The 10,520-nt window shown below is 43.7% G+C and overlaps 1 long non-coding RNA gene across 3 annotated transcripts; it reads right to left on the reverse strand.

Moving 5' to 3' along the window:
* Positions 1 to 394: 394 nt before the first annotated feature.
* On the reverse strand, positions 395 to 3,464 carry LOC146438860 (uncharacterized). Of its 3 annotated transcripts, XR_014850522.1 has the most exons (4): positions 3,293 to 3,464; positions 3,084 to 3,167; positions 2,805 to 2,854; positions 395 to 812 (listed from the first exon to the last, which is right to left on the reverse strand). It is a non-coding gene; the product is annotated as an uncharacterized LOC146438860 (long non-coding RNA). The 3 variants fall into 3 exon arrangements; XR_014850521.1 differs by having other exon boundaries at positions 3,084 to 3,464; XR_014850523.1 differs by having other exon boundaries at positions 395 to 815; positions 3,084 to 3,464.
* Positions 3,465 to 10,520: the final 7,056 nt, after the last annotated feature.

Here is a 10,520-nt window from a genome sequence, read left to right on the forward strand (position 1 = left end):
TCGACTTCCAGGTAGCTCCTGATGGACTTCCTTTGGAGGTTGGGTGACAGAGAGAAGCCACACAGGGAATGAGAGCTGCCAGTGGTGCATCATTTACACCCTTGGTGCCAAGGTGTCCTAGGCTGGTCCAAATTATTTGTCAACTGTTGCCATGGTCAGAAAATGGAGCTCTCAGCTGAACATGGATGTTCACAGGAAAGAGCCTGTGCTCCTTGAATACCTTTTTTTATTTTCATTTTTTCATGAGGCAACTGAAAATGCCAAAACTTTCTCTGGAAACTGAGAAAAAATTATTATTAAATATTGCCTACAGGGATCTAATTTTGGCCTTTCTCCACTGAAAACATTCTTCTTGCGGAATTGAACTGTATACTTTTCAGTCAACATTAGTCCATTTTCTCCTGGTTAAAAAAGTGCAGGTTTATTTGTTTCCATGTATCATTTGTGCAGCTGCATAACCCAAAGAATTATAATATAGAATTTGGTTTTGGTTTTCTTTTTCCCTGATAATTTCATTAGCCATAACATAGAGGACCATAAATCCCCATTTCCACACACACAGCAATGACAGCAATGTGACTGTGCTGCATTACCCAAAAGTGGGCACAGAGTGGAGATAAAAAGATATTGGTTACAAACAGCAGTGCAGCAATTGATTTCCTGAGCTGCAAACAGTTGTGAGAGCCATTCCAGTTTGATGTGTTTTGTGCTGATGTTACTCCCACTAGAGAAGGTTATGTCTTGGTGGGGTGAATTCCAGCTTTTCTCCAGAACCAGCTCTCTCCAGCAATCCAGCTCACAGATGTTTTGTTCTACTGAGGAATATTAGGGAGAATGGAAATCAGTTCCAGATCATATCCTTGTTTTCCAGGTGATAATGTCTCTCCAGGCCTCCTGATCAATTTTTATTTTTTTTTTGGCTACCTGGTATTTTCCCTTCCTTTTCCCAAAAGAAGAGCAGATTATTAGAAGCCCCACCTGCCTGCCAGTTACCAGATCACAGCTCCCACTCAGCTCTGGCTATTGCAAGATGCAGTGAAGCAACCAAGTCACAGTGCAGAAATAAATGCTAATGCAGACCAGGGCTTTCCAGTAAGATGTTCCCATTAAAATCCAGCTCCCAGGGCTGCAGAGCTCCAGCCAGCTGAGTCTAGACAAACCTGGGAGGCTTGGAGAGCCTCAGCTTTCTGCTCTTGTATTTCTGAACGAGAGCATTTGTTTTAAAATAAGACTTTGAAGTTCAGTGAAAGATTTTATGTTGCTGACTCCATGCTGAATCATCAGGGAGCCCTGGGGAAGATTGACAGCCAAACAACCAGTGAAAGGAGGAAAGGCTGTTTTCCCTAGAGATTTCTCCCAGCTCTTGGCTTCTGTTGAGCTAAACACAACATGGAAATAGGCTTTGTCAAGGTACTCGACTATCTCCAGCCAAAATCAGGAAATGATACTTTGTGAGAAAAAGACATAAACATATATTAACTAAACTTTTGTAAAGATCCAGGAATTTGGCTTTTGGATTCTGACCAAACTGTGTTTTCTCCAGACCAATCTTATCCTCTCCATCTCAGCACAGTTGTTCTGTTTTCTGTAAGGATATCATCTGAAATGTCAGCAAGAGGTGTATGGGTCCATACAGATCTCATTGTTGCAAGCCTTAATTAGATCTGGATGAGAAATCACAGAATTATAGCATGCTGATGAGAAATCACAGAATTATAGTCTGCTGCTCAAGAATGTTGCTGTCTCATCATTTTATTCTTGTTTTCAGGCTTTTGGGGTAGATGCACGCTACTCACATTTGACGGCATTATTCCACCACCATGAGGGCTGGAAATGTATTTATTTATTGCAGCCATAGCTAAGATTTTAAAGTAATCTTGTATCTCTCTTCAGTCATAATAAAATCCCGAGATGAAATGCCTTTGGTATATTAGCAGCTAGCCTGCAGCTCAACATTTGAATTTTTGCTTAATACAAAGCCCCCACCTTTTCTTAAAATCCTCATTTTCCACCCTCTTAGCTCAGAACTGAGATTGAAATAATTAAGCTCCCTTGAACTGGGTAACCTGCTCTTCCCATCTCAAAAGCAGACACTGTAAGCCAAAACATTTTTTTGGGATTAGAGATGATGTTCCTCACTCTAAGCCTTGCCCCATGTTGCAGCTCTGTGAGAAAGGGGAGGAGAGAGGCTGCCTTTAGAAGGACTCGACCAACCTTCTTTTGATGTGTTTTTAACACAGAACATGGTTGAAAGGCCATCCTCAGGCATGGCAGGCATGGCCAGAGAAATGCTGCTTCAAAGGGTGGAGAAGACAGAGCATTGTTTCATCTCCCTGTGCAGGAATGGTTTGCTAAAACTCACTTCATGCCATCTTTCAATTAAACATAAATACAAAGAAAGGATTATTTGGCAAGTTAATTGAGGAGTTTTCTTGTGGGTAATTCCTGCCTGCTCCTTCTCTTTAGCTGCTTTTGAACTTTGGGCAGAGCATTCTTGATTCTTGAACACAGAGCCTGGAATGACTCCTCTAATCACAGAGGACCTTCCCAAAACACCTGGCACAGCCCTTGCACTGAACCTCCTGACACGTGGTGGGAATGATGCCTATCTGCAGGATAACCAGCTTGATGGATAGAGTCTGGCTGATGGAGATTCCAAAGCCTCCCTGATAATCTGTTCTAATTTGGTCATACGTGGGGCATTAATATGCAACTCTGTTGGCAAATATAGCATTGAGATGAGTTATCTTTGCCCCTAAATAAAGCTGTTCATATCACAGTGCTGCTAAGCCACCAAGACTTACCCCTTCCCAGAGAAGATCTTGGTACCTGAAAGATTCCAGTGATGCAACTACTGAAAGACAATCCAAACATAAAAACATTAGGAAGAATTTCCATCATTTATAACAAAACCCTTGTTGCAGCCCCCTAGTTGAAGGCATAGCATTGTCCACATCCACAGACAGCTTTATCTCCAATCGCCAGGATTATTTTTGTCAGAAATATTTTTGTCTTGTCCTCTGAAGTGGATTGAAACAGCAGCTTGGACAGCTTCAGATTCAGAAAATTCTGTGGTTTCTCACCTGCAAAATCTTCCCTGTGGCTGCAGAGATGCTGTTCATCACCACAGGCTGCTGTAATGACTCCTAGTGGGAGGTGTTCATCAGCTCCCAAAGCTGCAGAGAGCTGCTTTAACACACTGGCCCTTTGGAGGGCAGAATCCAAGGGCTCAGCTGGTGCCTGCGGAATTAGAAACAATTAGAAAGGCTTTAATTGAAGTCAACAGAGCTACCTAAACTTACCACATTTGAGGAGCCAGCAGAGGCTGGGCAGTGACCACAGTTAGCAGGACTCAGTGCCTGATTGTGACTCATGGGCAGAGTGGGAAAATAGCGAACTTTTGAACAATATCCCTTTTGGTGCTGCAAGCACCAAATGCTGTCCCATTTTTACTAACCAGCAGGGAGATACAGTTCAGGAGCACACAAAAGCCCTAGAAAAGGAGTTAGGGCTGAGGTCACATTTTCATAGCCACATTATTGAACTATACCTCTGAAAGACAAAAGAGAAGGTGATGTCCCAACATGTAGCTGTTGCTTAATGATTGTGTTGTCAGTCTGGGGAGGGCGGAGTGGCAGGTTGCTTAACAGTTTTACATTTTCCCATGGTATAACACTGGTGATACAGTTGGCTATAATTAAAGGGTTATATAAATAAGCCATTGGGAAACAAATTAATTTATTTCCTTGGTGGGGCTAGTTATGTAATTTGGGGCTTACATGTTGATCTACTTTCTCTTTGAAGCATTCAGGCCCCCTCCCCTCCCCAGCCTAGTCCTCCTCTCCCAGTTGTTTTAAAATCATTTCAAAACACGTCAAGGAATGCAGATGTGAAATGTGCAGCAGCTTGAACTTCCTTGAAGCAGCAATGCCCTTAATGAGGAAAAGCTGGAGAGCAGAGTGACTTGTAAAACAGTTTTATGGCAAGTTTATGACAAAAGGCCCCTGAATGGACAGAGCAGGGGTGCACAGAGGTGTTGGTGCCACTGAGCCACACTCAACAGCAGCACCCAAGCTGTGCCATCACCTTGGCAGGGAGTGGAAGAATCCATTGCCTGGATGGTATTTGGGGCAGCTTTGGCCAAGCTCAGCCATTCTGTTTTTACTGAGGATCTGGCCCAGGGAAAGATGGGCTTGTTCCTACCCCAAGCAGAGAAATTGCCCTTCTCCTAGGAAATAATAAAATGTCATTAAAAGCTCCCTTTTAAAAGCCAAAGTACAACCCTATATTCTCCTCTAACGCCTGCGTTTCCTTTATGAGCTTCTAAGTAGCATCATTAAGCTACTTGCCATTCTCTTGACATATTTAGTCATGGAGGGTTTTTTGCATTCTCTTCCCTAGAAATGTAGGCCTCAAGCATTAGAAAATTTTAAACAAATGCTGAAACCTAAATTTTGCATACAAAGCTGTAGTGCAGAAAACAAACGATTTCCATGAAAGCTATATGTGCTAACAGCTATGCTAGTTTCCTGTAATAGACATAATTTTGGCTTCACAAGGGAAAAGGCAAAAAGAAAAAAAAAAAAGGGAAAAAGAGGAAAAAGTAGCACTTTAAAGTCTTGACATAAAGACCATGGCTACACTTCAGACAGCTCTTCCAGGCTCCAGCTGGGAGATCCAAACAAACTTCACCATCCAAAGGAAAGTGTAAATCTGTGATATTTCTGGTGCTGAATGACAAGACATAAAGCATTAAATTAGTTATGGAACATGGGTCTCATACCCCTCCTCCTCTGACATAAATGCCCAGACATAAAAAATCTCTGCCCTAATCTCTTGACTTGCCATTGTGGAAGACCCTACTTGACAGAGGGGGGAAGGCAATGCTGGTTTACTTTGGTTTAGATTTTAAGATTTCTAGTCTCAGGACAATTCCAAGTCTCACTTGGCTACAATAATTTCCTTTTAAAGTTTTGCTGAATGTAGTGCAGCAGCTTCACAGCATGTGCCTCAGGAATGAACACCAACCAAAAGTGCTGATGCTGTTTATCTTACTCTACAGGGAAGCCACTGATCAAAGCAATGTACATTTTAATCAAAACTCTTCCCAAAGTGGCAGCTTCCACTGCCAGCACACTGCCAGTGCCTCTCTGCTAACACTGCAGAAAGAATAAAGGAAAACAATTAGTAACAGTCTGGAGGCAAATTTGAAGCCATCCAGCAGAGCTCCACATCACCAAGTGGTTATCAAGTGGAAGACTTGGATCAAGTTGGGCTGGAGCCCAGGCTGTGCTTGCCTCTGGTGGATTCTGAAGGAACTGAGACCCATTGTTTGCTCACACAGTGTCTCTGTCATTTTAGCACTTTGGGGAATGATGGCTTTGATTTTCAAATTCCAATTACTGACTGCAAAGAAGAGGGAGAATTCATTTGTGAATTGCTGAACAGGACCTTGGTGGGTTGGGCTCTCCTGTGGGGCTTTGGTTGCTGCTGTGGGAGCTCCAAACTGTCTGCAGCCAGCATTGGGCTATTTGTTTGCAGGATAAGAGGCACAAAGGTTCAGCCCCTGATCCTGCTCTGACTTTCCAGAAGAGCCAGGCACACACCTCAGGTGTCTCTGCTTGCCAGCATCCAGAAATCACTGTGACAGACTTCTTAGTAATGAAGGTTTTGGCCCATTCAGCCCAGTCCTCTCCTCAAGCTCAGCCTAAGGAGCCCTGATGATTCCTTGATGAGGTTTCCAAAGGCATCGTGGGAATATGCAGAAAATAGGCAGTGTTAATACCAACATGAGTGGAATAACAAGCTTTTGGGCATTTACAGGGGATGAGATTGGGATTTGTGAGGTTAGAAATGGTAGTTTCCTGTAAAAATCACTTACAAATTTGGACAAATTGCTTAAACTTGCTGTCCTTAATGCTCAAAATTACCTGAACATCTGCATTAATCCATTTATCTTAAAGAAATTTAACTTTAATCGTCCTTAACTTCAATCATACACTCGTGTCCCAATTATGCTAATAGCACTCAAGTATGTACTTGAGTGTCTCGCTGACTGATGTTCTTCTGAATTGCAATTGCAGTTCTGTGTCTCCCATTTCCAGGGATGCAGTGTTTTCCCTGAAGGAGGAGAACAAGCTAGTGTGGCTGACTAGGAACTGCAGGATTGCTCTCGTTTGTTAAATCTTGGTTGGAACTTTCAAAAAACTGGTCTTGTCTTGAGGGCCAGAGACAACACTTTTCCTCTTTTTAAGATCATGTATAGAAAATTATTTTTAATTAAGTCACTAAGTATTTTCTTATAAAAAAATTATTGGGCAACAGACTCTGGATCTTCAGTTGAAGAAATGAAGTGCTCTTTAAGTTACTGCTTCAAGAAAAAAAAAAAGTCTTGAAATACTAGTCCTCGGCTCTTTATTTGCATTCCTGAGACTTAAAATGACTTTAAAGTTTTTATTGAAAAAGCTGGAAAATGAAAGTGCCCTTTGTCTTATGGGTCAGGTTGCAGCAGAGCCTCAGCCTGGCTGCTGACTTTTGCAGCCCTGAAGATGCTGCTGTGCTTGGACTCAGTGTGACTCTCCTCTGAGAAGAAGTGCAGCATTGTAACTCATGTAAAGATGTGTTTTTACACTCGTTGTGGAGAATCTGCTCCCAAAGGAAGGACCAAAAATACTTTGAGGGAGGTTCTATTAGTTTACATAGCTGATTAAAACCCGAGGCCCTGTTTCTTTGTGGAAATAGTATCCACTCTCCATCACGGAGCTTATGGTCCTGTCTGAGCTGAGGGCCAAATCACCCCTTTGCAGCCATTTTGGTAAAGCTCAGCCTCACACTGAGGTGAGAAAATAAACCGAAGACCCTTGGATGAAATTTTTGAGGACTGTATGTAAACTCAATATCTTTATTATTCCTTGCTGCAGCTGACTGGGTCTCTGATTTTATATGTCTGCCAAAGCAGCACTGGCAAGTTAAGCTGCTCACAGCTCCTGGGCATGGCAGACAAGGAGCCTGCTGGGGCACTGAGCAGCAGTTTGGCAATTCCCGATGGAATCTGAACTTTTGTTCTCATGGCCCTTGAAAGGGGATGCTTTTTGCATTCACAGCCAGTACAACACACCTATTGGCCACGGGCAGGTGTGGCAGTGACACAGCTGAGCCATTGCCTTCCTCAGAGGCAATTCTCACCTGTGTCCTGTGCAGGCAGCATGAGAGGTGCACCATCAGCAAGCTGTGAACCTTGCAGGATGTGTTCTTGTCCATCAGCTGTAAGCAGCACTTAGTAGTGCTGCAGTGCAGGTAGGACAGAACTGAAACAAGACAAGAAGAAAAGTGGCAGAAGCAAAGCTGCTGCTAAAGCTCCTTTTAATGTGCAGCACAGCAGGGAACAAATGGATACCGACTATGATGAAAACTTTTGCTTCCTGTAGCATTTGGCATTCCTTAGTATGTCCTGATGGCTTTGGTTTCCTCCCTTGCAGCATCAAGGAGAGAACAGGCTGAACGTTGCCCAGTTTGGTCATTTGAACACTATCCATTTAAACTTTCCTTTCTCCCTTCCTTCCTGCCTCCCTGCCTTGGATAACGTTTTGCTTCCAGATGCTGCACCAACACAATGCTGTCCATGTCTGGATGTGCCTCAGGGGAGATGAGTTCAGTGCCCAGTGAATTTTATTCTTGTTGAGAAGCTGGCAGAGCCCATCTCTCCTTCGAGCTGACACCTCCTGTGGCAAGCTCAGGTGAAGGACAAGGACCCAGGTCTCCAGACATGTCTGGTTGTCCTGAACACTGCAATGTTTTGAAACCAACTGGCCAGATGTGGTGAGCCCCATGAATCTGAAATAACCTTTCCTCTTTGTTTCCTTGAATATATTACAGATCTTCTCTCTATGTTTTCTTGAACCTTTCAAGAGCTCCATCCTGACCACACTTGTTTTGTACTATGGCGTGCCTAGAAAATTTAGATGCCCTGAGTAAATATGGAAATTTTCTTATTTCTTATCAGGCATGTTCTCCAGTGGTAGGTTTTAGTGTCTTTTCCATTTTGTGTTGTATTTCCAGGAGAATCCCACACCAATTAAAACATCAATCTATTTAAAAACACAACTAATGAGCTTTCTTTGTCCTCTGTCTCATGCTGGAAAATCCCACCTGATCCCTAATTAACAAATTGATTTGTTAAAAGTATAACTAATGGCCTCCCTTTGTCCTTTTCTTCCAGCTGCAGGATCCCACCTGATCCCAAATTATCCCATTGATTTATTTAAAATTTAAATATATGCATTGCATAGTCTCTTCATCATGCCTATCAGTGAATGTCTCAGACATATGTTCCAATTAAGTGCTGATTTTACCCCTCACAGATCAAATACTTTCAGAGAAAAGCAATAGTTTACAATGCCACATTGTCCCTCCAGGTGTTCAAATGTTTGAGTGTTCCTATTGTTGAGCTTAATATGAAGTCACTTGGTAGCAAAGCCTCCAGAGAGAGGAACTGGGAAATAACAGGCTGCTTGGGATGGAGCAAGAGAGAGCAGCACAGACCCTGGCAAGGAGGACATGTGGCCACAGATTATGTGCATTTCTTGCATCAAAAGGAGCAGCAGAGAAATGTCCCAGTCCCTGTTGCCCCAGCCAGCCTCCTTGGAGCAGGGGACAGGCAACAGAGCCCATCCCATGCTGGGAACAACTTCAGCACATCCCCTTTTCCATCTGAGCTGACCCTGAAGCCTCACTATTTCCCTGGTCAATAAGAAAGACAATTAGAATGAATTCAAAAGGAAAAACATACCCAGAGACTGCTTGTCCTTTCTCCCACAGACCCTGCTCCCAAGCCTGGCACAGTAACCCTACAAGGGTGACCTGGTAACCCTACAAGCTCTTGAAGCTCTCTCTGAGCAGTGCAGTGCAGTGCAGAGCCACCACACCAGAGCTGTGCAAAATTCAAAAAGGAACCCAAACAAGACCCAGCACCTCTGCAAAGGGAGATTTGAAGCTGTGTGTAAGACAAAGGAGCTGAGGTGTCAGCCTGCCCTGCAGGAATGCTCTGGACTGTGGGGTGTGAGCCCATGTTAAAGTGCTCTGGTGTTCCCCAGGGAGGGGTGGTGGTCTCTCTAGGGTAGCAAGAGTTTGCTTTTGCCTTCCAGGCCCTCCCTCAGGTTTCCAGAACAAAGCTATAGCATGTCTGGCTCCATGACTTAATTGAGTGGTAAGCCCTTTATTTCACTTGGCCAACATGTCCTCTGGCTACCATCCTAATAGTGAGAGTCCTTAGTTAATGCTATCCACTTTCTACACATCTCCCTTCCAGTCTCCTGGAGCCTCACAGGTTTATTTCTTTAACATGTAGTCCTGTGTGCAGTTCTGTCTGGGAACAAGAATTCAGCTACACACACCAGGCAAAAAATGCCACAGTTTAAGTATAAATTAATGAAAGGGAAAAAAGGAGCTAAATAGCTTATTTATAATCTGCTCTATTTCTTAGCACAGTTTAGAGTAATAAGGCACTCCATTGTAATTCCAAGCATGGGAAGAGTGGCATCCAGCTGCTTACTGCTGAAAGTGGATTTTTCCCACTCCCTCCCTCCAAACAATGTGCACACGTCATAGATCAATCAGATAGGAGGGAAGTGGGAAATGCCCCTTTTCGTACGGGAATTCTACACCTGAATTCCCATCACACTTGTCTTACAACACAGGGCTTTGCCTCCATCCTGCTCACCCTGCAAGGCTCCCAGCCAGCCCTCCTGCCTTTTTGTGCATGTAGTGATCCCACAGTGAGCCAGCTGGGAGCCCTGGGAGTCCCGGATCCACTGCTTCCTTGCCTCAGGGCTTCAAACCCACATCTCCTGCCGGGCCTGGGCTGGGCTAGGATGGGTTTTTTCCCAGCTCCAGCATGAGTGGTGCCATTGTGCTGAAAGAAATGGTTAGAGCTGCAAGGGGAAAGTAATCACGGGTGATGAGGGATGCTGTCTGGGAAAGGAGGTGCAGGAGACACCTTGTTTTGGTTTCTTCCCTCAGACTGTTCCCATATTTTGTCTAAAGGTGATTACATTTGAAACTCATAATTATTTTCTGGAGAAGGGATCTTTCCTCTCCAGGCAGTTAAAGCCATTCCCAAATTTCCTTCTGGTGTCTGTAAGACCCCTCTTCCTCCCTCTAGAGCCCAAAAACCTCAGGAAGAAGATCACAGGTACCACCAACAAAGACTACCTGTGTGTGCCCAAGAGCCCTTTTGGGTGTTTGCATTCCCACTCCAACCCCTGGGTGTGGGACACTTGCCTGTCATCGTGCCTAACAAATGATGGGATAATATTGATTTTTAAAATTCCAGAAGTACAAAAGAGACATTTTCTGCAAAAATTTCAGTTTCATCCATCATCCCCCCTTACCCTCCATCGCTGTATTCATCTCACAGAAGTAAATTACACAGAAAATGCTAAAGGAAGTGCATGACTGCCAAGCCAGTCACTCCAGATATAATCTTATTAATCTTAATTGACATTTCCTTGTTTGTCTCATGT

This window comes from Lichenostomus cassidix, chromosome 3 (genome assembly GCF_008360975.1).
Source record: "Lichenostomus cassidix isolate B80296 chromosome 3, HeHo_3.0, whole genome shotgun sequence".
Lineage (NCBI taxonomy): Eukaryota > Metazoa > Chordata > Aves > Passeriformes > Meliphagidae > Lichenostomus > Lichenostomus cassidix.